This window comes from Equus quagga, chromosome 17, assembly GCF_021613505.1.
Source record: "Equus quagga isolate Etosha38 chromosome 17, UCLA_HA_Equagga_1.0, whole genome shotgun sequence".
NCBI classification, from domain to species: domain Eukaryota; kingdom Metazoa; phylum Chordata; class Mammalia; order Perissodactyla; family Equidae; genus Equus; species Equus quagga.
In genome coordinates this window covers 31,456,944-31,480,553 of record NC_060283.1, presented here as the reverse complement: position 1 = coordinate 31,480,553, position 23,610 = coordinate 31,456,944, and positions in this window count along the sequence as shown.

The window sequence follows — 23,610 nt, the reverse complement described above, 5'->3', positions numbered from 1 at the left end:
GAACTCACTTTAGGCAAAATCAGACATCACTGGCTCTCTCCATTCTAAGAGAAATTTTGGAAACTTTCAAATACTAGGAGAATTGTGGAATAAACAAGAATACAAGGCTGACCCCAGGACCTCATAAATCTCTCTTACTAACAGGTGTTGGTTTTTCAATGTCAACTAGTGTGGCTAACATTCACCTAGGTTGTTATTTGATCAGGATCCCCCGTATGGTAAGTTAATTAAGTAAATCTTATGAATATAAATTCCTCAAGCATTAATAATGAGTAGGAATTCAATAAAATAAGCTTTAATGAGCCTGCACTTTGTGGCAAGTTCTGTCATGTGTTGGGCACAGAATGATCGTTTTTGTTCCCTCATCCCTTGAGTTACTCAGAGTGTGGTAAACGTTCCATCAACATTGAGGAATCTCAGGCTTGAACAAGTGGCTTCCTCAAACATAACAGTGTGGCATCAATATCCTTGTTACAGTCCCTCAGTTTAGGGACTGACATTCTCTTGATTCTGGAGAGACGGCAGCGTATAAGAAGTGAAAGCAATCTTGCAGTGGGCTGGAATTTGAGGGGCTAGAACTTAAAGACGTGATGATCCATGAGGATGTGGATCCTGTTCTGAAGTCAGCAAGAGCAAAGGAAAGTCAGTCTGAGGCCCAGCCAGGAAACGCACGAGAAGGTGTTTAACCACCTGGAGTAGATTTTGAGGAGGTACTATTTTCATTCATTTTATACTAAAATTCTACTGAAAAATCAAAACTGAAAAAGAATTTAAGGGAATTTTTTCTGCAAGGTATTTTCTCTTTTCTATACTCCTTGGTTACCGTCCCCAATACTGAAAGTGACATGGGACTCTAATAGCCAAGACTGGCCCCTGCCATTGCCTGGAAGTACGATGGGGTTTGTTTTCTGGTGGCAAACAGGTGTGTCTGTGATTCACAAAGGGCTATTTCCATTACCAGCAGGGAAAGGAGCAGAGAGGGTAGTTAACCATCTTTTATTTCAGTTTGTTTCCTTCATATTTTTTATTAAATTAAAATCTACATGCAACAAATTACACAATTTGATATATTTGATGAGTTTGGGAAAATGTATACACTCATTTAATTAGCACCACAATCAAGATACAGAATGTCTCACTACCCTAAGAAGTTTTATTTTGGCTTTCCCCAGGAAAACACAACCACAGTGTTAACCCTTGTTCTCAATGTATCACTGTAGATTCATTTGCCTGCTTTGGGACTTCATATGGATGGAGTGTATTTGCGTGTGTTCACGTCTATGTGCATACACGTGGGTGTGCGTGTGAGTGTGTGAGTATGTGCATGTGCATTTGCATGTTTTAACTTTCTAATATTGGGTACTTTCCTACATGTTTCATGGTTATGGACTCATGCGAATTCCTTGATAGTCAGAGAGCATAAAATGTATTACTCCAGCCTTTTGAAATTTACTGAGACTTATTTTACTGCCCAGCACATGGTCTATTTTGGGAACATTCCATTTTTACTTTAATAGAATGAGTATTCTACAGGTTTGCATGAGATGTTCTAAATATTTCAATTAGGTCAAGGTGATTGATAGTCTTGCTCATGTATTTTGTGCCCTCACTGAATTTTGTCTGCGTGTTCCATCAATTACGGAGACAGGGCTGTTGGCATTGCCCTCTGTGATGTGTATTTGTCTATTTCTCCCTTTGTCAGACAGTTTTTGCATCACATGTGATGAAGCTCCACTAGCAGGTGCACACACATGTTTAAGATTTGTATGTTTTCCTGGTGAATTGATGTTGCATCATCATTAAATATCTCTCTTTGTCTCCAGTAATACTCCCTGTGTTGAAGTCTGTTTCATCTGATATCGATGCTGCCGACCAGCTTTCTCGTGCTTACTGTGTGCGTGGTGTATCTGTCCCATCCTCTCTCTTTCAACCTCTATCTTTGTATCTAAAATGGGCAGCATATAGTTGAGTCTTTCTTTTCCATTCCTCCTGACAATCTAGCTCTTAATTAAAGAGCTTATACCACTTACTTTAAATGAATTATTGATATGACTGGACCAGTTTGTTATTTGTTTCAATTCAACACATCTAATGTTTTTTCCGCTTCTCTTTCTTAGCATTTTGGGTACTTTTTTTAAAAAAAATTCTCTTTCAGTTCCTCCAAAATCTTTACTTATAACCTTTTAAATTGTGTTTGCTACCTAGAGTTATTGACATACAATTCATTGCAAACTTAAGAATTTTTCAATGGTGACTTCTATTTATTCTGTGCTATAGTTGTCATCTGTTCTATATATGCATATGTTATAAATCATGCCATTTCATTTTACTTGCATTAAACAGAAATTTGACTTTAAAGAAATTAAGAGAATTTTTATTTATACTTTTCTATATTTGCCATTTGGGTGCTTCTCTTCCCTGCTTGTAGACCCCAATTTCCACTGGGGTTCATTTCCCTTAAACCTCCTTCTAGAATGCACACAAGATTTTTGCTGGATACAGAATTCCAGGTTGCCAATTTCGCTTTTATTTTTCCTTCATCACTTGAATGTGTGCTCCTTTGCCATCTGCTGTCTTCATGGTTCATGTTTGCGATGGTCTTCGTCTTCCAGCTGCTTTCAGATGTCCCCTTCATATCCAGTTTTCAGCTATGGGACTACCACGTGCCAGGTATGGTGTTCTTTTTATGAAAACTGCACAGGTTTTGCTGAGTTTCTGGAATCTATAAGTTGATATTTTCACTGAAGTTGGAAAATATTCAAACATTATTTAAAAAAATTATTCACCCAAATCTCTCTCCTCTTCTGGAACTTCAAGAATACGCATGTCAGACCACACGACAGTGTCCTACAGGTCACTCATGCTCTGCTCGTGATTCTTCTGTCTTTTATCTTCTTCTTCAGATTGGATAATTTCTCTTGATCTGCTTCAATTCACTGTCAATTTCACCTGTCACCTCCACTTGGTTTTTGAATTCATAAATATTTTAAAAAAATTTCTTATATGCATGTTTTGTTTCTGGAATCTCCATTGAGTTCTTATTAAACTTTTTATTTCCATGCTGAGGTTCCCCATCTGTGCATTCATCATGACATCTTGTCATTTAAGTCCTTTAAAATGCTTGGAAAGCTGTGTAACCTCAGCACATGCTAACTGCACATCAGAGTCATCACATGGCTTGTTTTTCTTGACCATTTTTTCTCTTGACACGGGCCATTTTTTCCTGTGTCCGTTTATATCTAACAATTGTTTTTACTGTAAACTAACCATTGTGGATGGTTTGATGAAGAGACTGAATTTTGTTACCTCCCTCAGAAGAGCGATGAGGCATTGTTTTATTATAGCTGGCACTTAAGTGGCTGGCTGATCACCTTGGACTTAAAAAAGATAAGGATCAATTTTTCTTGAATTTTAGCATGAATCTTTAGTTCCATTTGGTGTTTCATCCAAAGCTGGGTTGTTACTCACCATTCTAACTTGGCAGGATTTGAACTCCAAGTTCCGCCCTTCTGTGGTGGGCGCCAGCTGAAACCTCAGCTCAGATGGACCAGGACTACGGATCTTGCTTTCCACCCAGCTTTCAGACTCGTTCTCATGTGTTTAAAGTTCAGAGGTCAGCCAAGGATTTGTGGGGAGCCTATAAAAAATTTGAAGCCCCATCTATGTTTTTCCTCTTCTTCCTCAGGTTCTAGCCATCACAGCGAGCCAAAACTTTGTTCTCAGACATCTCCAGGTGACAAAACTGGGTTTTGCTTGTGTTCTGGCCACTCCACACCTTAGAACTGGGGAGGAATCTAAGAGGAAGCCACATACAGGGAGACCTGCCCCACGTGTCCTTCTTCCACAGGGTGACATCCCAGCTTCTGCCTGCTTTTGTCCTACTCTGCCTACAAATTCTTCTCAAAAGCATTTTCTAGAATCTATAATTATTATCTTTGGGATACAAGTCATCACCTGAGCTGGAATTCAACCTTATTCCGAGCAGTGGCATTGCTTCACTACTCTCCTTCAGTGCTTGATAAGACTTGGTTCCCCAGGCTGGTTTACAGGAAGGGAGCATCTCCTGTGGGCCTCCAATTAAGTGTGAGCAGAGCCTCCATGTGCTGGGCTATCCGGATGTGCAGATGGCCATTAGGCTACTCTTGGTGTACTGATTATTAAATAACTGTGGGGTCTTACTCAGTCCAATTTCTCATCTCGTTTCAAATGCCCTAAGCTGTAACATTAGATGATTGAACCAGTCCTGCAGCAAGCACCGAGGTTTGACTTCACTGCAGACACTTCAGCCATGTGTCATGGTGGCTGATGCTCCTTTCACTCTAAGAGCTCTCCTCACTCCTCATGTCATCCACTCAGCCCTTAAATGTATTTAGTGATGGCTCACATCCCCAGATGGCAATAAATAAACAGGACAAGAAGCAAAGTTCCTGTCCTCCTGAACTCTAGTGAATTCAAGAGGCTGTCAATAAATAAACACAGAAATGCAATCACGGGGAAAATAGTCTGGCTTGATGGAGAGTAACTGGTAGAAAATCTTGTAGTTTACAAGAGGGACTTGCAAACTCTTTTATACAGAGAGAAAAAATAATTTAAAACATCAGCTTTTGGGGCTGGCCCATGGCCTAGTGGTGAAGTTTGGCGTGCTCTGCTTCAGTGGCCCTAGCTCGGTTCCCAGTATGCACCTACACCACTTTTCGGCGGCCATGCTGTGGTAGCAACCCACATGCAAAATAGAGGAAGACTGGGACAGATGTTAAGTCCTAGCCCCAAGTACCTCAGAACGTGAACTTATTGGGACGCAAGGTCATTGCAGATGTAATTAGTTAAGATGAGGGCATCTAGTCTCGTCCAAAGTGACAGGTGTCCTTATAAAAAGGCGAACTTGTGCACAAACGCACAAGGGGAGGGAGTGCCACTTGAAGCCAAGGAGGACCAGGGGGTACTCAGCCACTCTGAAACTCACTAGACAGACTTACCTGTGACCCTGAGAACCTGCTCTGGACGGTCCCGCAGAGAGACCCATTAAGTGAAGCCGAACCGCACAAGGGTGTTGGGTGTGGGGTCCTCTTGTCTCTCACAGCCTGGGACTCACGGCCTCACACACGCAGCCTTTGCAGACTCCCTGGTCACTCCGTGACCTACGGGCCAACCTCAGGCTTCCAAGGGACCCCAAAGCATAAAGCCATTACCACAGTTTCTAGAGGCCAGTTATTCGATACACCGCCACGGCCCCTCCTCTCTCAGCCTTTGTGCCACAGAAACAGGAGCATCATTGACACCTCCTCCTAAATGTTTACAAAACTCAGGAGCCCGTGCGACTGACGTTCCTCAAAGAAGTCGTCCAACCCAAAGTGAATTTAAAGGCATATATCTGAGGATTAGGAACTCCTCAGGACTGTTGAAATGTAACTTCCCTTCCTCTCTGTAACCCTAAAGCTTTCTTTCAGCTCACTTCACAGTAGGCCTGCACTGTCTGCTTGTTACAGACGGCTTTCTATGAATCCATTGGTCATTAGAGCTGAGCTCTCTCTGTTTCTGTCAGAGTCTGTGCTCTTTAAACTCACAGCAAGTTGAGGTGACCAGGAGAGAAAAGTAAGCAGATAGACTGTGTACTGCTCAAACTAGTCGTTTTTAATTGGCATAATTCTAAGCATCTTGACAAAGAATTGACCCTTCATAAGTTTCTCTTCCGAGTGTAGGATTGGGACATACTCACCAGGAAGGAGGCTGGGCGCTGGGAAGCTGTCCTTCTTTCTCTCTGAAGGGGCGTCTCTGGTCAGGCCACAGAAGCTGCTTCCTCTAACTCTTATTTCCTTCAGTTTCTCAAGCAGGATTTGGTGAAAACTGCAACTTCCGAGAACTAGCCTCGTCCCAGGTTGCTGTTGGGTTGGCTTGCTTTTCTATGCAGTGTATCAGATACAAGGATTAACTGGAGGGGATTGCAACTGATGGCATTTTCAGGAATCTCCAGGAAATATGTCTCTACAAAATGCAGACAGAGTGTATTTGAGAGGGTTGCTATAATTACAGAATTTTAATGCAACTCAGCTGGGATCCTGAGCTATTTTTCATATACCTGTGGAGACCAGCACCGTCCAGGGTGTAAATCTTCTCAGAGACCCCTCCTCCAAGTCAGAGACTCTCCAGATGTCCCTTTAAGGATTCATCAGAACTTAAATTACACCCCTGATCTGGATTTACTGCAGATCGGCTTCACCTACACGGGGTGTTGCACGTCAGTTCATGGACAGATTGCAAATTTATGGAGCGACTGTGGGCAAGCGGCTGCCTCCTGACTCGTGTGGCTGCTGGAGATTAACTGCTCTCCTCCGTCAGGCAGAAAGGAGTTACAGCCGGTCCAAGGGGCCTCCATAACTTTCTCCATATAGGACTGAATCTCCGTTAGGAACAGCGGCAGCCATTTTCCACCACTTCGTGTACCAGAATGGGTTGGGAGAACTTTGATGTTGTTGCCACGACCATTTGAAGTGATGCAGAAACCAGAGATGACAGTCACCGTCTGTCCTCTGAACAGACACGTCACTTGTCACTTTAGACCTGCTGTCAGTATGACATGTACCTGGCCCGGCCCCGGGCTGAGCGTAACATCCCACAGAACCTCCTGGAGCCCATGGACAGGAGCCTCTGCTTCCATAAGAGGGAGGAGACGGTCATGGTCCACAAAAGGAGGCCGCCATCTCCTGCCCCAGCCATCAAGTGCCCCAACCGAATCTGGGATGTGTGTGAGCCCACACATGAGCTCGTTGTGCGACTTTCAATTTGCCCTGAGACAGAGAGGAGGATCAGAGCTTGTTAATGAACCAAAGTTAAACATCAGGTCAACAGAAGCAGCTTTGAAGCTTCTCTGAGGCCTGCAGCTGCTGGGAGGGCAGAGCAGGCACTGGATCTCAGATCGCCAGAGACCGCCTTCCTGGTGGAGGACATCTGGATCTGGGGTGAGAGGAAACAAAGCTGAGACACAAGGGGGTGGCAAAGCAGAGCCAACACACACATCAGCGAGTGTCCACTGTGCCTGCCACGCGGGAAAAAATGGCTCCTAAAAGAGTGTGGTTCAGCAACTGTGCTCCACACGGCCTCACAGCTCACGAGCATCCCTGGGCGCCTTGTCAAGCCCTAACGCAGGCCTAGCAAATTCTGCTGTAGGTCCCGATTTGCAGAGGAAGCACCTTCACAGAGTGGCCTGCAGAGATGCATGGTTTTCTAAGAAAACGTAAGTGAGACTTTCTCTCGGGCATGGCGTCCACCACCACCTTGTCTTCTCTCTGTCACCTCACCTTATCAACAAGGAAACTTAGCTGATGAGTTTTAAACATCCTTTTAAACTCCCCCATCCTTTCTCCTTGTGAAATGTGGTATTAATTCTTAGACCTGAAAACCCCTGTAAGCAGCTTTGGGTTACGAGTCATCTATGGTGAAGATCTGACGCTGTGAACTCGGGAGGACCTGAACCGTGAAATATCGATCTGGTTTCCATGATGCTCAGAACACTGTGCCCGATGTGTGTGGAGGAGTCAGTAGATGTTTGATTAATTCAGGGAAAGTCATAGCTGTCGCCATGACCATGGTCAAGACTGCAGGTTTAATAGCTAAATCTCCAAGCTCGTCAGAGGAATACACAGCATCCCCTCCCAGGATTTTAAGGCTGATTCCAAACCCAGCCGTCAGGCAAAGAGAGGGGAGGACAGACCCTTTCAGAGGACGACCCTAGCAGAATATGTTTCAATAAAGGCAAAACGATGAATTGCCAGAAAATAAAGAAGCAAGAAAGAATGGGAGGATGAGGTAATAAAACTCTAAGATGTGAGTTTTTCCTAAATTCTGTTGCAGCGTATTACTTTGGATACAAAAAAAAAAAAAAAATCTGGACTAGAATTCCCAGATTATTTCAAAGTGGTAAACAATGTAGAATCAAATCATGCAGAAGTGATCCTGTAGCTCAGGGGATATAGTGGCAATTACGCACTCTTGGTTTTGAAAGATGTTTGTTTACAATGTACCTGGTTTTAGACACAGAATAACCAGTGGAAGAAAAGGCCTAGAGCGTACACATTCCAAACCACAAGAGAGACAGAAATACACGGAACATCACCAAGGAGAAACCAGACCTTCGTCAACTCAACCCAAGAGGAGAAAGAGAAATGAAGAAAAGCGACAAGCAAAACTGGCAAAAGGAACAAGAGTTTGATCAGGAGTCAGGACCAAGAAACTGACTGAGGGGACATGGGAAACTTACCCAGGAAATTAAAAGTTAAAAATTTTTTTCTTTTTCTTTTTTGGTGAGGAAGATTGGCTCTGAGCTAACATCCATGCCAATCTTCTTCTATTTTTTATGTGGGAGGCCACCATAGCATGGCTTGATGCCTGGTGTTTAGGTGTGTAGGTCTGCACCTGGGATCTAAACCCATGAACTCTGGGCTACTGAAGCAGAGCATGGGAACTCAACCACTATGCCACTGGGCTGGTCCCTTAAATTCTTTTTAAAGAAAAATAAAGTAGACACCCTTTCGCTAAGAATTGGCACAAAGGATTAATATTTAGATATTCAACAAAATCTTTGTATTTCAATAAGAAATGGACAAGTGTCTCAAGAGGAAAATGAATAAAGTATATTTGTGCATAATTCAGAGTAAAGGGAATAGAAATGTCCAATTAACGTGTGTGAAGAGGTTCAGTCTCACTAATCAAGTCATACATAATGATAAGAGAAACGCGATTTCTCATTTCATCTCAAAACATGACAGATGTGGAAGTGGGTGCGCTCATATTTTGTTGATGGGACTATGGATTCTTTAAACTCTTTTGGAAGACAACTGGTGACGCCCGTCAGAATCTGAAGTGGTCGTTTTCGTTTACGCCAACATATGGGCCAGCCCGTGAGCTCCATGAGCCGGGTGTGATGTCCTCCACGTTCACAGCGCCTCAGAAAGAGGACGCTCAGCCTTAGACCACAGCAACCTAAAGCTGTGTCTACACGTGAAACCTAAGAAATGATCCTTAATAAACGCAACTTGAAAATGCAGCCAGATACGCACCTCATCGAGCGTGACCCCATCTGGTGCAGGTGGAACGTCCTTAAACAGGCACCAAGCGTGACGTCTGGAGCGCATCTGAGCACAGCTCACGGCCCTTGAGGATGAAGCGTGAGTGGGTCCTTGGCAGACCAGGGGCTGTGGATGCCCCGGGAGCACCAAGGCCGACGTCACACACTCAGCACCAGGGGGAGATTGTGTCAGCGTCTTCACTGAGGACGGCAGCAGAGCCTGGGGTGGCGTCTTGCGTTTCTTCAAGTGCAGCTAACGCGGGGGTGTCACACTGCATGTCTGTTCTCCATGAGCTTTTCTTAGGAAACAAGAAGAGTTGCGGCGGAGGAAGCTCTTTGAACCTCTGCCCTTGGCTCTCGCACACCCTCCCTCCCCTCCCAGTGTTCAGGCGGCCTCGACTGGGTAGGACCTCAAATGCAGGCTCATCTCTCTCTGTGGAACAGAAGTGGACACTCACTGTCTGCAGGGGACACTCACTGTCCAGTGAGTCCATCAGCCTCAGGGTGTGCTGGGTGCCGTGTCCATCATGGTCAGGCCCTTCAACCTTGACCCTGTGACCCTGGACTGCAGGTGCATGAGGGGAGTCATGGGAGGACCCCGAGGAGCTGGTGGCAGCTCACATGGGCACAATGGGGCCATGGGGCAGCAGAGGCCGGGGTGCGGCCTTGCAGAGCCCGAAGCAGCCGTGGGCAGGTAGCTCCTGGTGTTTGAGTCTCTGCACCAACACCAGGTGGGAAACCGAGTCACTGTGGGGCCCGGAGCAGAGGGCCAGGGAGGGCGGCCTTGAGGACGGTGGATGGAGGATTTTGGAGGACTACCTGGGGAGCGGCTTCACCTTTACACCTGGGTGGTGGAGTTGTCCGCTTTACACAGTAATCCTACTGCCTCCTTAGAACTTTGCAGAACCCTCTGGAAGCGCCAGATGACCCCGCCACCAGAGCACTTTCCCCGGAGATGCCTTGATCCCACAAGTACCCCCAGTTCTGATTCAGTCCCAGGACCTTCAGACTGACCATGTCAGAATTAACAGTAAACTATTAAAAATAGTAAACTATTTTTAAAGTTGCATACTTTTTAACAAAACATAACATGTGCTTATTAGAAGAAACCCGGAAAAAATGTTAAAAATCATCGTAATTCCCCCATTACCCACTGGACACATTGTGTCGTGTCTTCCAGAATTTCCTACATTTATATAAACACATTCATAAATACAAATAAACCTAGATTTATGTTTAGATAAATACACATTCAAATTTTCTCAATTAAAATATTGATTTTCCTGATCTTACTTTTATCACTTATGACCAATCTGAAAAGTTTTTAGAATTGATGTTATTCTATTTGAATTCAGACATTTTAGAGCATGAAGCAGCCATTGACTCTGCCAGCACAGCCCCCAGGGAGACCCACCACTGGCTGAGCATGGGCATGCGCCTCAGGGTGTAGCCCAGGGTCTGCACCTGCACCCCTGCACATCTACACCCCTGGGCACCTGTACCCCTGCACTCCTGAGCAGCTGCAGCCCTGCACACCTGCATCTCTGCACCCCTGCTCACCTGCACCCCTGCACAGCTGCAGCCCTGCGCACCTGCACACCTGCATCCTTGTGCACCTGTACCCCGTGTACCTGCATGTCTGCACCCCTGTGCACCTGCACCCCTGCACATCTGTGCTGCCCCACCTGCTGTCCCCCCTGCAGGATGGCTGTGAGCACTAATTCTACTCATTGCATGACTGTAGGATCATAGTGATTGGATGAGCTAAGAAGAAAAGGATATGCACCTGGAGTTGAGTTCAATTTAATAAATTTTTAAGCTATTGCAGAAATCCGAACACATTTGGAGGGTAAAGAAGTAGCCCAAGCTGTCGTGTATCCTCAGAAGACTGCATGATACTCTATTCAGAGACATCCTACCTCGGGCTGATGACGATTTATTACAATGAAATTTAAGCCGAAAGCAAGTGTTTCATTTCATGTCCAGTAAAAACTAATTGAGAATCTGTATACGAAACTTCACTTCATAAAGATGCAAAAGCTTTTTTTTAACTTTTACTTTTTACCAAATTTACCCTAACTCCAAGAGGAGTTCTCCTTCTGATTTGGCAATACACTAGATTATTTTTTAAATATTCTCAAATGAAACTGTAAATACTGAATATTAATAGATCTTTTTCTATCACTCTCATTAAATACCAATGACTGTAACTGCAGATTAATTAGCTATTAACAATTAATTAACTATGCCATTTCTAGAGAAGTTAACATAGTTTCAAGAGTTTTATATTAAGCTTCTATTACTCAGGAGGAACTCAAATTGGAATATTTTCTAAAATCTAATTTTTGAGAATTGAGGCCTTCCAAATATTTTTCATTTTTCATTTATCTAGTCTTGCAGCAATGCATGTAAAATGCTAAATAAATTAGATAGAACTAAAAAAAAAATAAGTTTGCATAATAAGTTATTGCAACTGTAGAGGTAATTTACACTTGAAAGAAGAAAGAATTCAATATAAAAACATACATTTTTAAAGGATGTCAAAGTTCATTTACAAAGCTTATGGCACTTTTTAATCTATTACTGTGGGACAAGGTCTAAAGAGAAAATTTAGAACTGGAAGCGTGCTGACCAAGTGTGAGCTTGTGGAAAGCAGACTCCTGAGAACTGGCTAGAACTGCCTTGCATCTCCTCCAGCCCCTCCTGGGTCAGCCTCGAAGCGTGAGGGGAGGGTGTCTGTGTGTCGCACGCTTCATCTTCACTCGTTCATCAGCATCACGATAATAAAGGTCCGGTTCCTGTCCACAGATATGCAGTGGGGACGGTCACTGTGGCCAAAACGTGGAAAACTGAAATGCATGGGAACTTCGTGTCACAGAGCAGAAGTTGATGACCCTCAACTTCTCAGCAAGGGGAATGAATCGCAGAAGAAAACGTACACAGAAGTGCTGACACTGGGAACTGCCAACCCAGACTACTGTCTCCAGGCAAATAAACACACTCTTTGAAAAGCAATAACTAAGAGAATTTGTCCCCCGTGAACCCACAACAATAGGCAGATGTTGACCCCAGGTGGCAGCTCAGAGTTGTCAGCAGAGCAAAGACTGAAGGAAGAGAGAAACATGCAGGCACAAATACCTATTTGCAGTGTAAAGCAATGTGGTAATGCTTTGGGGGTCTCCGCTCAAACGAAGTTAAAAAAGACGTCAATAATAACACCAACGGCAGGAAGAATAAAGGGGGCTTCTAAGGTCCGTGCATTGTCCATGAAGTGGTATTAAACCCAAGAAGCATGCTATAAAGGCTGCATAAATAGTGAAAGAATATCAACCAGAAGCTCACGAGGCAGAGGAGGAATAGAGTCACTAGAGATGAATCAACACAAAGAAGGAGATGAGGAGCCCAGAACAGGCAGAAGAAAGAGCAAGCAGAGACAGTGGCCCCTAGATGTCCAATATCAGTGATTTTATGGCATGTAAATGGAATAAATACTCCAATTAGAAGGCAAAATTTCTTACTCAGAATAAAAATATAACAAATATATGCACTTAGAGGCTGATCTTAAAATAGTCGTAGAAGTTGAAAGGTATAATGTATATGTTGCATAAATAGCATCAAAAAGAAAAGTGGAGTAGTACACCAGTTTCAGACAATGCTGGCTGATAGGAAAGATATTCCTTGATGCAGAGTGATAAGTGGGCCACTCCACCAGCAAGATGTAAGGGTCCTAAATACGTGTGCCAGAACTGGGAAGAGATTCTTGGGAAGCAGCCAGTTATTTGCACCTGAGCTATTAGTGAGACATCTAATTTAACGAAACATTAGTCACTTTTCCTATCACAGGGCTTTACATTCTCACTTGCCACTGCCAAGAATTAGCAATCTAAACAGAAAAGTGGATAAGAAATCTAAATGGAAAGTGGGCCATGGACCTAAATGGAAGAGTAGATGAGTCATCTAAAGAGGGGTGGGTCTGGTAAAACAAAGAGGGGGTCTCTATTCCAGAAGAAGCACTTAGGAGTGACCTGGGAATGGCTAGGAAAGATGGACATTTGAGAAGGAATCTCCTACAACTGGAGGGCAGATGGAATTGTAATACTCATCTATATCACTCTTTGGAGAAAAAATCAGAAAGAGGAAGAGGGACGATGCTTGAAGGAGTAAATCTGAGTTTTCTGAACTGACAGTTTTCCAGAACCTATTTTAGACATAAATTCTCAGATTGAATAAGTTCTGAGCAAAATAAATAAAAATTAGGCCAAGTTTGAAGAGTAGTGCAACTACAGAACACCAAAGATTGGAATAAAGCCAGCAAGCCACCAGAGGTAATATAATTTTGCTACAAATGAAACAATTTGATTACATGGACAATGGAATTTTTAACACTAACATAAAAGGGCAGAAGAAAATTGAATATGTTCAAAGTTCTGGGGGAGAAAATAACCATTCACCTAACACACGGAAGCTAACATTGGTTTTGTTTAGGATGTAGGTTAATAGACGTGTTCTCAAGTTCAAACACTGCAGAATTTTACCACTCAGACCCTCACTGAGAGAAGTGCCAAATGAAATGCAGAAACTCGAATTCAGCAAGGAAGTGAGCATTGGTTAGCAAAAATTTGGAAAATATTTCTATGTATCTTAACAAGACATTATTGTGGAAAACTTCTTTTTAATGCCCTCATTAAAGTGGTGAGACAATGGGGGAGTTCATTGGAATAATTTGCCTTAAAACCACAAAGGAACTAAAATATGAGGTGACAACCTGGGTATGATCATGGGGGATCAGGAGGAGGAAAAGCATTTTTAGGATGCTGTAGTGTCTGTGAGGGGGCGGGACTAATGAAGAACTCGATGTATTAATAAAGTCGGGGGCATACTTAAGTGTGAAGGGCCAGTATTCTATTAAGATATTGGAGTTATATCTTCCCCAAAGTGGACAGAAAAAAAAGAGAATAAAAATGTGTATTTGACAGAGACGCACTAAAACTGTAGTGATCCTGGGAGTCTGAAAGGAGACGAGGAAAATGTTTTACAAGCAAATGTTAGGCAAAGGAAGCCAGCAGCTGTGGCTGCAGCCTAAATGGAACGCAGCATCCTTATGGACAGAGGGCGTCGGAGCCGGTGATGAAACGCCAGTGTGCCAGGAAAATTCAACCAGCCAACAACAGACCAGTGAAGAGTTTACATGATGACAGGGCAGAATGAAAAAAATTCTCCTTTATCTTGCAAAATTCAACACAACTTTCTTAGGAATTTATGATTCCCACAGAATAAAAATTGCCAAATTTTTAGAACATCTGAGCAGCTTGATTACCAAGCATCATCTAAGAGACACATAGAGACTTCTATAGGTAAAAATGAGAACACGAACATTCTTTGTAGGCATACGTCTATACTGGCAAAACTAAATATGTACTTGGGCAAAATGTAAGTGACCCTCAACAAAATAAACCACATTTTCTGACCATGATGCAATTGAATAGGAAATCAATAAATGAAAAGGGAGCCAAAAAGTGCTATATAGTTTGAAAATAAAACACACACTCATGAGCAAAAGAAGAAATAATGGTGAAAATTAGAACTCAGAATGAAACAGGTCTGAAAATCTTACACAATGTGAGCTGCATCCAAAGGCGGGTTTCGGGGAAATATTTAGCTTTGAATCCATACATTAGAAAATAGGAAAAGTATTTTCCAGCCACGTTCTCAACTAATAAATGCAAACGTATTAACAGAGTTAACCAAAAGGTGGTAGATGAGATAACAAGGTGAGATTAGCAGAAAAATGAATGAAATTACGGAGAAAAATAGAGCACCACCAAACCAGTGACTTTATTTGGACAAGTTAACAAGACAATCCTTTGTCTTAAGAAAGATCAGTGTAAACAAGAGATGAACCTAGAACCAACAGAAAATGCCAAGAGGAAGATAACCAAGCACAGTCATATGGATTGAAGAAAATTAGAGCAAGTTATAAATAATTGGGAACACATTAATTAAAGTGTGTGGATGAAATGGACAATTCATCCAAAGTAGCTTCTGCCCATGTCTGCAGGGTTCTGTCCAGGACCAGGGGTCACTGTGGACGGTCCCAGGGGTGAGGGCACAGCTGTGGGAGCAGGGGAGGTGGCTGTGGGGGTGCTGAGGATGCAGATCCAGAGGAGCAGGGGGAGCTGAGGGTGGGGAGCTGGAGGTGGACACACAGTGCCTCATCTCCACAGGAGGTGCTCTGTGAGTGTCCCCGTAACGAATAAGAGGATTAATCAAAAATGAACGAACACTGAGCTCTCTTTTACCTCTAGCACCCAGCTTCCTCCAGCACACGTGGGAGCCGGAAAATAGTTACTCAATTAATGAGAGTGGTTCACACTCCTACTGCAGTCCGTGTGTCTGCTTACAAGGCAGAGGGGGCCTGAGAGAGAATTCCTCCACAGATGCCATCCATGCTTAAGCTCTGGACCCGGAACAGGGTCATGAATCAGCGCCAGCATAAAATTAAGGTACCGACTGTAATTGTAGAAAATAACATTGATGTTGTTACTCCTTTAAATCAGATCCATTTTGTTGATGAAGCATGGAAGAAATTAAGTAAATGGGACTTCACGTTTCAGGTAGCACTTCGAGTGTTGTTTATGGATAGAAGTTAAGGGGCGCCCTGGTTCCACTTCCATAGAACCCATTTCACTTCAGGAATAGTTAGGTAGACAATTTCTTAGCATTTCTAAAAAACGAGTTTATATAAATGTTAATTGAATTTCCAATTTTTGTTTTTACAAAAACTGTTTGGATACACAATTTTCTGGGAGTATGTACTTGGATGGTGAAATAGCAGTTCTCATCTAAATATATCACTGTTGATGAGTCTTCCTGTGACATTTTAAGTTACAGATAATTTTAAGTTGCACAGATGTTTATTAAAGGAAACAAGTTAGATTCTAAGAGGAAGCCATGGCCTGAATGTCAGTTTAGTCCTAGTGGTCAATAAATACATTCAGATTACCATCAGTTTGAAAATTCACTTGTTTATTGTCTTAATCAGGATTCAGCTGTTCAAAATTCAATATATTGTTACAAATAAATAAGTCGCTCTGCCAATGTGTTCATCGTACATCTGAAACCACATGACCTTGTAAACAATTATTTATTTTAGTGAAAAATACAGACGAGGACACCGCTGGACAGTTTCTAATACAGAGGGATGTGTTAAGAGTCCTGTTTTCAGACTCCCCCTGAGACGGCCTGAGCACCTTGAGATGGAACCTACAGCTTCGAATATGGTGATGTTCTATGGGGGGCCGGCCACTGTCTGCACTCAGTATCTGTTGAACCAACAGATGAAAAAATTTTGTAACTTTTATAAAGTGCTTACCACGTCTATTAGGTAGGAGATAGACTTTTAAAAATGTGTATATGAGAGAAGGTTAATTTTTTCCTATTTATATGAAAAATATAATTGGCTTATAGTGCTCCTCTGGGAAAAACCTGGGATTATGACTTGAGATGGCCATACACACGAATGAGACATAAATGACTCAGATGCACAAAATAGCCTCTATTGCTCTTGAAAGTCAGGATCCAGAGACCACATTAAGGGAAGGATGATTTTGACACTGCTCTAGTCTCTCTCTTTCTTGTGGGCACCCAGCACAGCACCCCAAAAGTCCAGCCCATCCCCAGCATGGAACCAACTGAGGGAGGCATGTGAGGTGCAAAGAGAAGATATCCAGACAGTCCCAAATTTATTCAGCTGACATTGCTTTTGTAGGGGAATGTTTCTTGACATCATCCCAATTTAGCACCTTTTAATTAAATCAATGTTCTCACAGATTTTGTGGCCTAAGTTATAGTCAGCAGAAGATTTACGAAGGATGCTAAGGCCTTAAATTTACTAGTTAAATCTGGATTTTAAATATGGCTCTAATGCAAATTAAGAAAAATAAATTTTGGTCATTTGTACTTAGAAAAAGCAAAGCATGTTATGAATTGACTTGTTCTTTCCCTCCCAGGCCAATACTGCGAGAATTATCCACACAGATATCGACCATTTTGTCAGTCTAGTTGACTGTGATTTGGTGAATGATGGATATAAAGACCCACTCGCTTACTTTAGGAATAACTGTTTGCCTAGTCAAATTTGAATTATCTGATTAAACTGTGCCAGGTTAACTTTCGTATGTACCTCCCTCTGCTGCCAGAGCTGCACGAAGCTGCTTGGGCCTCCTCTGGAGGCAGCCATATTCTGCCCCGTGTAGCCAACTCGTTGTGCCAAGACAAAGAAGAGCTTGTTTTGGATCTCACAACAAGACTGATTTAGGGTAATGTTTTGTTTCCTTTTAAGTGAGTATACTTTAATCTAGAGTTTTTATTCAATTATTATCTGTAATTTATATTTTATATTATTTATATTTATATTATTATCTGTATTTATATTTTTTAATTGCCTACTCAGAGAAAATCTCTCACAGCCTGGGTGCATTTCAACTTCCAATAGAGAGGTTAACCCCAAAAACGATGACGAAAGTCAAGAAATGGTAAATAAGACTTCAGTTTAAGACACTACTTGAGTATTGTCAGTTTTCCAAATTGATTTTCTAAAATTTCATTGTGAATCCAAACTCATCTATCTAATATTTAATGAAACATATCTAACGTATATTATCATATATTGTATATAATATATACTGATGAACTTGAAAGTAGATTAGATATTTAAGAAATATTTGATTCTCTTGTGAAAACCATGTCAATTGACTCTCCATTTTCAGAAAGAAGTGTCCGTTTTCAGTTAATTGCTAAATAAGCCAGAAATATTTGTAAATAGGTATTTAACATCTGCCTCCCTTAGTGGATGTAACTCAAAACAACTTTTAATCTCTTTTTACTCCTAAAATTTTGTCAAGTGGGTTTTGTCTGTTGAATTCATGCTCTTAGTCCTGTTGCAAAGTGCAGAGTGGATTACAGACCTTTGAATAAACGGCACGTTAGGTTCCCATTAAAATGTCTCAGAAGGTGCCCGTGAGCCCTGTGGTTGGCCTCGCTGCTCCTCTGGGAATCTTCTCATTGAATCTCCTTGTAAATGTCGCCTCTCGGGGAAGGACTGAGAGTCTCAGCATTGTTCGCAATAACCCAAATCCAGAAACATCCCACGCGTCCATCGACTGAAGAATGGGTAAGTAAAATGTGGTCTATCCACAGAATGGAATATTATTTGGAATCATAGAGGAATGAAGCACTGACCCAACATGGATGAGCATTGACGATGACACGCTGAGTGAAAGAATCCAGTCACAACAGGCCATATGTTCCATGACTCCATCTCCAGGAGATGTCTAGGGAGTGCAATCGACAGAGACAGGAAGTAGGTGAGAGTTTTCCTGGGACTGGGGGCTGAGGAAGGATGGGGAGTAACCACTAATGTGCTCAGGACTTCTTTTTGGGGTGGAGAAAATGTTCTAAAATTGCCTGTGGTGACGATGGCACAACTCTATGAATACACAAAAAACAACTGAATTGTATATTTTAAATGGCTGAATTGTACGCTACGTGAGTTGTGTGATGTTACAACTCCACATCCCTAAGCTGACCAAACACAAGCTCAGGAGCAGATTGTGAGCAGCTGACGTCTGCCATATCCCTTCACGTTCCCGCTCCTCCAGTCGGCTCAGTCCTAACCTCCTAACCTTTTGGAAAAGACAAAAAACCTTATATAATTCTGTACGTTCCAGTTGTACATGGGGTCAATTCTATCTCCACATCTTCCAGTTTATCCTTTTTATTATTAAAACTCTACTTTTATTTTTGTGGTGAGAGCATCTGAGATCTACTCTCTAACGATATTTTCAGAATATTATTACCTGGAGTTACCATGCTGTCTGCTAGCCCATTCATCCTACAAAACTGAAAAAATAAAAAGAGCCTGGTATGTGGGAGGTTTCTGCCCGGCCCCCCAGGCTGCCTGCCAACCCGTCCCGGCAAGAACACTCGAGTGTCAGAGGTTACTCTGGATCCACGGGAGCTCAGGCGGAGTCTCTTGTCCCATTTGGGTTCCTCCATCTGCGCCAAGTCAAGCTCTGTGCTTGCAACTTTGGTGAATAATGCCAGAGGGCAAGAGTCAGGTGAGGCTCAGCTCATCTAGAAAGGGCTCCCGTGCCCTCTGTAGCATCAGGACGTCTAGTCCACACTCTCCCGCTGCCCTCTGATGTCATTAAAACAGTGTCTGAATTTTAGCCTGTTGATCTGTGGGGACCCTTTGCAGAGGTCCTTTCGCCCTCCAACCTCTCTATCATTCTGCTTGGGAATGGAGATCCCTTTTAATTTTTACCCGAATAATGTTCTAGAGATCACAACTTTGGTGCTATAGTGTCATAAACAGATAAACAGTTTTCAAATAATAAATCATTGGTTTATTTTCACAAGAAAACAAGACCAATCTATGCTTCCTCAAAAACCTACTTTACATATAAAGACTCAAGTAGGATAAAAACAAGGGGGCACAATGAGATGGACCACGTGATGCTCTCTGTCACAGTGCTATTACCACCTCTTCCAGTAAATCCCATGGCAAAGTAGGTGATCTCATGATGACGAAGGGTCAGGTCATCAGGAGGACATGATGACCCTAAACATTTACGCCTCTGATAACGTCTTCAAAACACATGAAGATGAAATGATAGAACGACAAGACAGGTCAACAAAGCTACAGTTACAGGTGGAGACCTCAATACCCCTTTCTCAATAACTGACAAATTAGACAGGAAATCAGAAAAGATATAGAAAACTTGAACAACACTTTGAAACAAAAGCTCTATTTGTCATTTATAGAACACTCCATCCAAAACCAAAAAGAATACAAATTATTTTCTAGTGCACAGGACATTCCTAAGACAGGCCGATCTTTGCCATAAAACACATTTCAGTGCATTTTAAAATATTCAACTCCTATAAAGTGATTTATCTGATCATGATGGAAATGAATTATGAATAATAATTGAAAGATTGCTGGAAAATCCCCAAACATTTGGAAATTAAATAACACATTTCTAAATAGCTTGTGGATTATGAGGAAATCAAGAGGGATATTAGGAAGCATTTTAAGTGCACATAAATGAAAACACAAAATATCATATTTGTGGGATGATGATATATCAACATTTATAGGAAAACATGTCAATTAACTACATTAGAAAATAAGAAACATTTCAGTCCAGGACCCTAGCTTTCAATTAGAAAAAATCTGGTCAAATGAAACCCCAAATAAGCAGAAGAAAGGAAATAATAAAAATCCCAATGGAAACAGAGGAACAGAAAGCAGAAGACAGAGAATATCAATGAAATGAAAGCCTGACTCTTTGAGAAGACAAATAAATCTGCTAATTGTTGAGCCAGACTAATTGAAAAATGAGAGTAAGACGCAATTTATTAGTATCAGGAATGAGAGCTGAGGCACCACTAGAGTCTACAGATATTAAAAGAATAAGAGAATATGATGAACAAGGACATACCAATAAATGAACAACTTAGACGAAATGGACAAATTCCTTAAAGACACGGAACACCAGAGCTCTCTCAAGAAAAAGTAGATAACTTGATTAACTGCATCTCTTTTAAAGAAAATGAATTTTAGGTCAAAACCTTCTCATAAGTAAAACTTCAGGTCAAGATGACTTGACTGCTGAATTTTCCTAAATGTTTAAGAAATAAACAACTCAGATTCTACAAAAACTCTTCCAGATAAGTGGAGAGAATGGTTCCAAACTCATCTATGAGCCAGCATCACAATGGAACCAAAGGCGCCACAAGAGAAGGAAACACAAACCGATAACCCTCATGAACAAAGATGGAGAATGTTCCCAAGGAAACTTCAGTAAATCAAGTTGAACATTATATAAAAAGAGTAGCATGCATTACTAGACAGGCTTTGTCTCAGGAATACGAGGCTGTTTTAACATCTGAAAATCAATTGATCCATTGTATTAACAAACTGGACAAAAAGAGCCCTGTGCTCCTCTCAGGAGATCCAGAAGAAGCATCAGACAAAATCAACGTTCATTCTTGAGAGCAATTCTCAGCACCCTGGGTATAAAAGGTAAATTCACCGATTTTACAAAGATCTCCAGAAAGCTGTAGCTAACATCACAGCTAACGGTGAAAGAAGAACACTTTCCTCCTAATATAATAATGTGCGATTGTAGAGAGAATATTTTCTATGTTTCTGCAAAGTTAGGGCTCTCTGGGCAAATTTTACTAAAACTTGGGAGCTGGGCTGCAAAATGAGCCTTAGATGTTAAATTGTGCCTCATTAATAGAGAAGTGCCATCCAGAGGGTTTTACTTTCCCAGAGGTGTGTTTACACTCCAAGGGGAGATGAAACCTGGGGCCAGGGAGATACCTCGGGTGGTAAGGCTGGAGATAGTGGTCCGAGCTCCCTCTCTAGAGATGGAGTGTGGGGATCCACGCACGTCGCTGAGGCAGCACCAGCAGGGATATGGGTCAAAGGTGCTCGAGGTCTGCAGGATGGCATCCGTCACCAGAACGGGCGTGCAGTGGAGTGCATGTGTTCCACGGGGGTAATGCTGTGTCTGCATCCAGGTAACAGGTGAGCAGTTCAGAAAGGCAAGGACCGGGGACGCAGCTTCCCTGAGTCTTCTTGCAGAGCTGAGGAGAGGCCAGCGTTCAGTCCTGGGCGTGAGCAGAGAATCCAAACAGGAGCTTGGCCCTAGTGCGGAGTCCACAAGTCTGACTAAAGCGGAAACGGAGCAACTGAGTCACAAATCCACCCACATGGAAATGACACAAGCTGTTACTGTGGCGGGGACATGATTCGGGGACGTGGGAGGCAATTCCAGTGGGCCCATTTGCTCCTCTTGAGAGCCATGAATCAAAGATGCTGAAAGCAGATCAATGGGATAATGGTGCTGGCGCATTGTGGGGGAACAATGAGCAGAGAACAGTGGGTGAGGGGGTGAGGGGGCGGGAGTGGAATTGTCTAAATGTGGGGCGTGAATTCTCCTAAAGCATCGCTGTTCACAGGGTGGATCACACCTGAGAGAGTTGTTGTTGTGTGGGCGGCCACAACGAGGGCTAAAACCAAAAACAAAGCAAAGAAATAACTTGTCAAAGTGTCAGAAGGAACAGGTGTGTGAGTGTGGGCTCACACACATACACACTCAATGTAGCCAAGTGAAAAGGGGCTCGTTCTGCTCGCCACAATCTGGTGCCAACCACTTGCAAAGGAACCGGTGGCTGAGACAGGAAAGTTGATACGATTAGCTGGCGTAATCAGAAGACGGTGGGCTAGGGTCGGGAAGGACTGTCTGAAAGCCGTGCAGAATCTCGAGGCAGTTACCCAGGGGAAACGGGCAGGGAAGGAGGGGGTTAGGGATGTGGACTATCTGGTGAGATGAACTTCAAGGCGCCAAGTTAGCTCTTTCTTCTGTCATTCGTGATGGGTACCGACTCAGGGTTTTTCTTTCTGGAGGTCGTCATGTACCTGGGGAACTCAGAGGAAAAAGTCATTGTCTTATCACAGCCGGGGGCTAAATGTAAGCAAGATTCAAAGAACTAGAGATCACACATTTTGTAAAAGTGAGAGGTGCTTAATCATCTAGGCTACGAGCAGGATAGACCACGTCACAGGGACTGGTGAGTCAGGATCGTAGTTACAACGTTGCTTCCTTTCCCTAAGATGGCTTCCCTCACGCTAACTTAAGATCCAGCTGTTACATGAAGAAAAACGCAGGACATGTAGGACACCACACACACACAGGCACATACACTTCCTCACGTTCACACTCTCACACACATTATCACACTCACTCTCACACCATTTTAAAACACACGGTTTGAGCAAAGCACAACGCAAACATCAGGACGTTCCTCAGGATGTAGAAAGGCACAGGTTCATGCCGCTCCCACCCTCAGAAGGGGAAAAAGCCAGAAAATCTGTCAAATCCCAGCTTCTCTTCAACCAGCTGGAGAGTCAAAGTCAAAACCAAGTGATTGAACCCGGAGCCGCAAGCCCTGCAGAGTGGAGACGAGACGCAGAGCTCTTTCTCCTTTACCAGAGCTGGGTTGGAGGTGGCTGCCACAGACGTAAGCAAGGAGCGAGCAGCCACCCAGAATGAATCCAGGCAGACCCGTCCAGAGCAGCCAGAGGCCCAGGCACAGGGAGACAGCACAGAGGGCAGAGGCTCAGATGGAGCACATGCTCAGAGACTGTTTGGGGCAGTTCTGGGGAGAAGACGGAGGGAACGAGGGCAGGCATGGCGCTTTCCCTTCCTGGGCCAGGAGGGCAGAGGGAGGGCAGGGGAAGAAAGTGCCGGCACCGTTCTGGACTCTGCTCATGCAGGGCGTTTGAGCCACGTCTGCACGAACGAACCTGCTCTATGCACCACAAGGAGCCGCTTCTGGAGCTGCCTGGGAAAGAGATCTCAGCTGGTGTGTGTGGTTGGGTCCAGAGCGTCAGCTGGACCTCATCCATCTGTGCTCACTGGTGGGTCCAGAGGGTCAGCTGGGCCTCAGCCATCTGTGCTCACTGGTGGATCCAG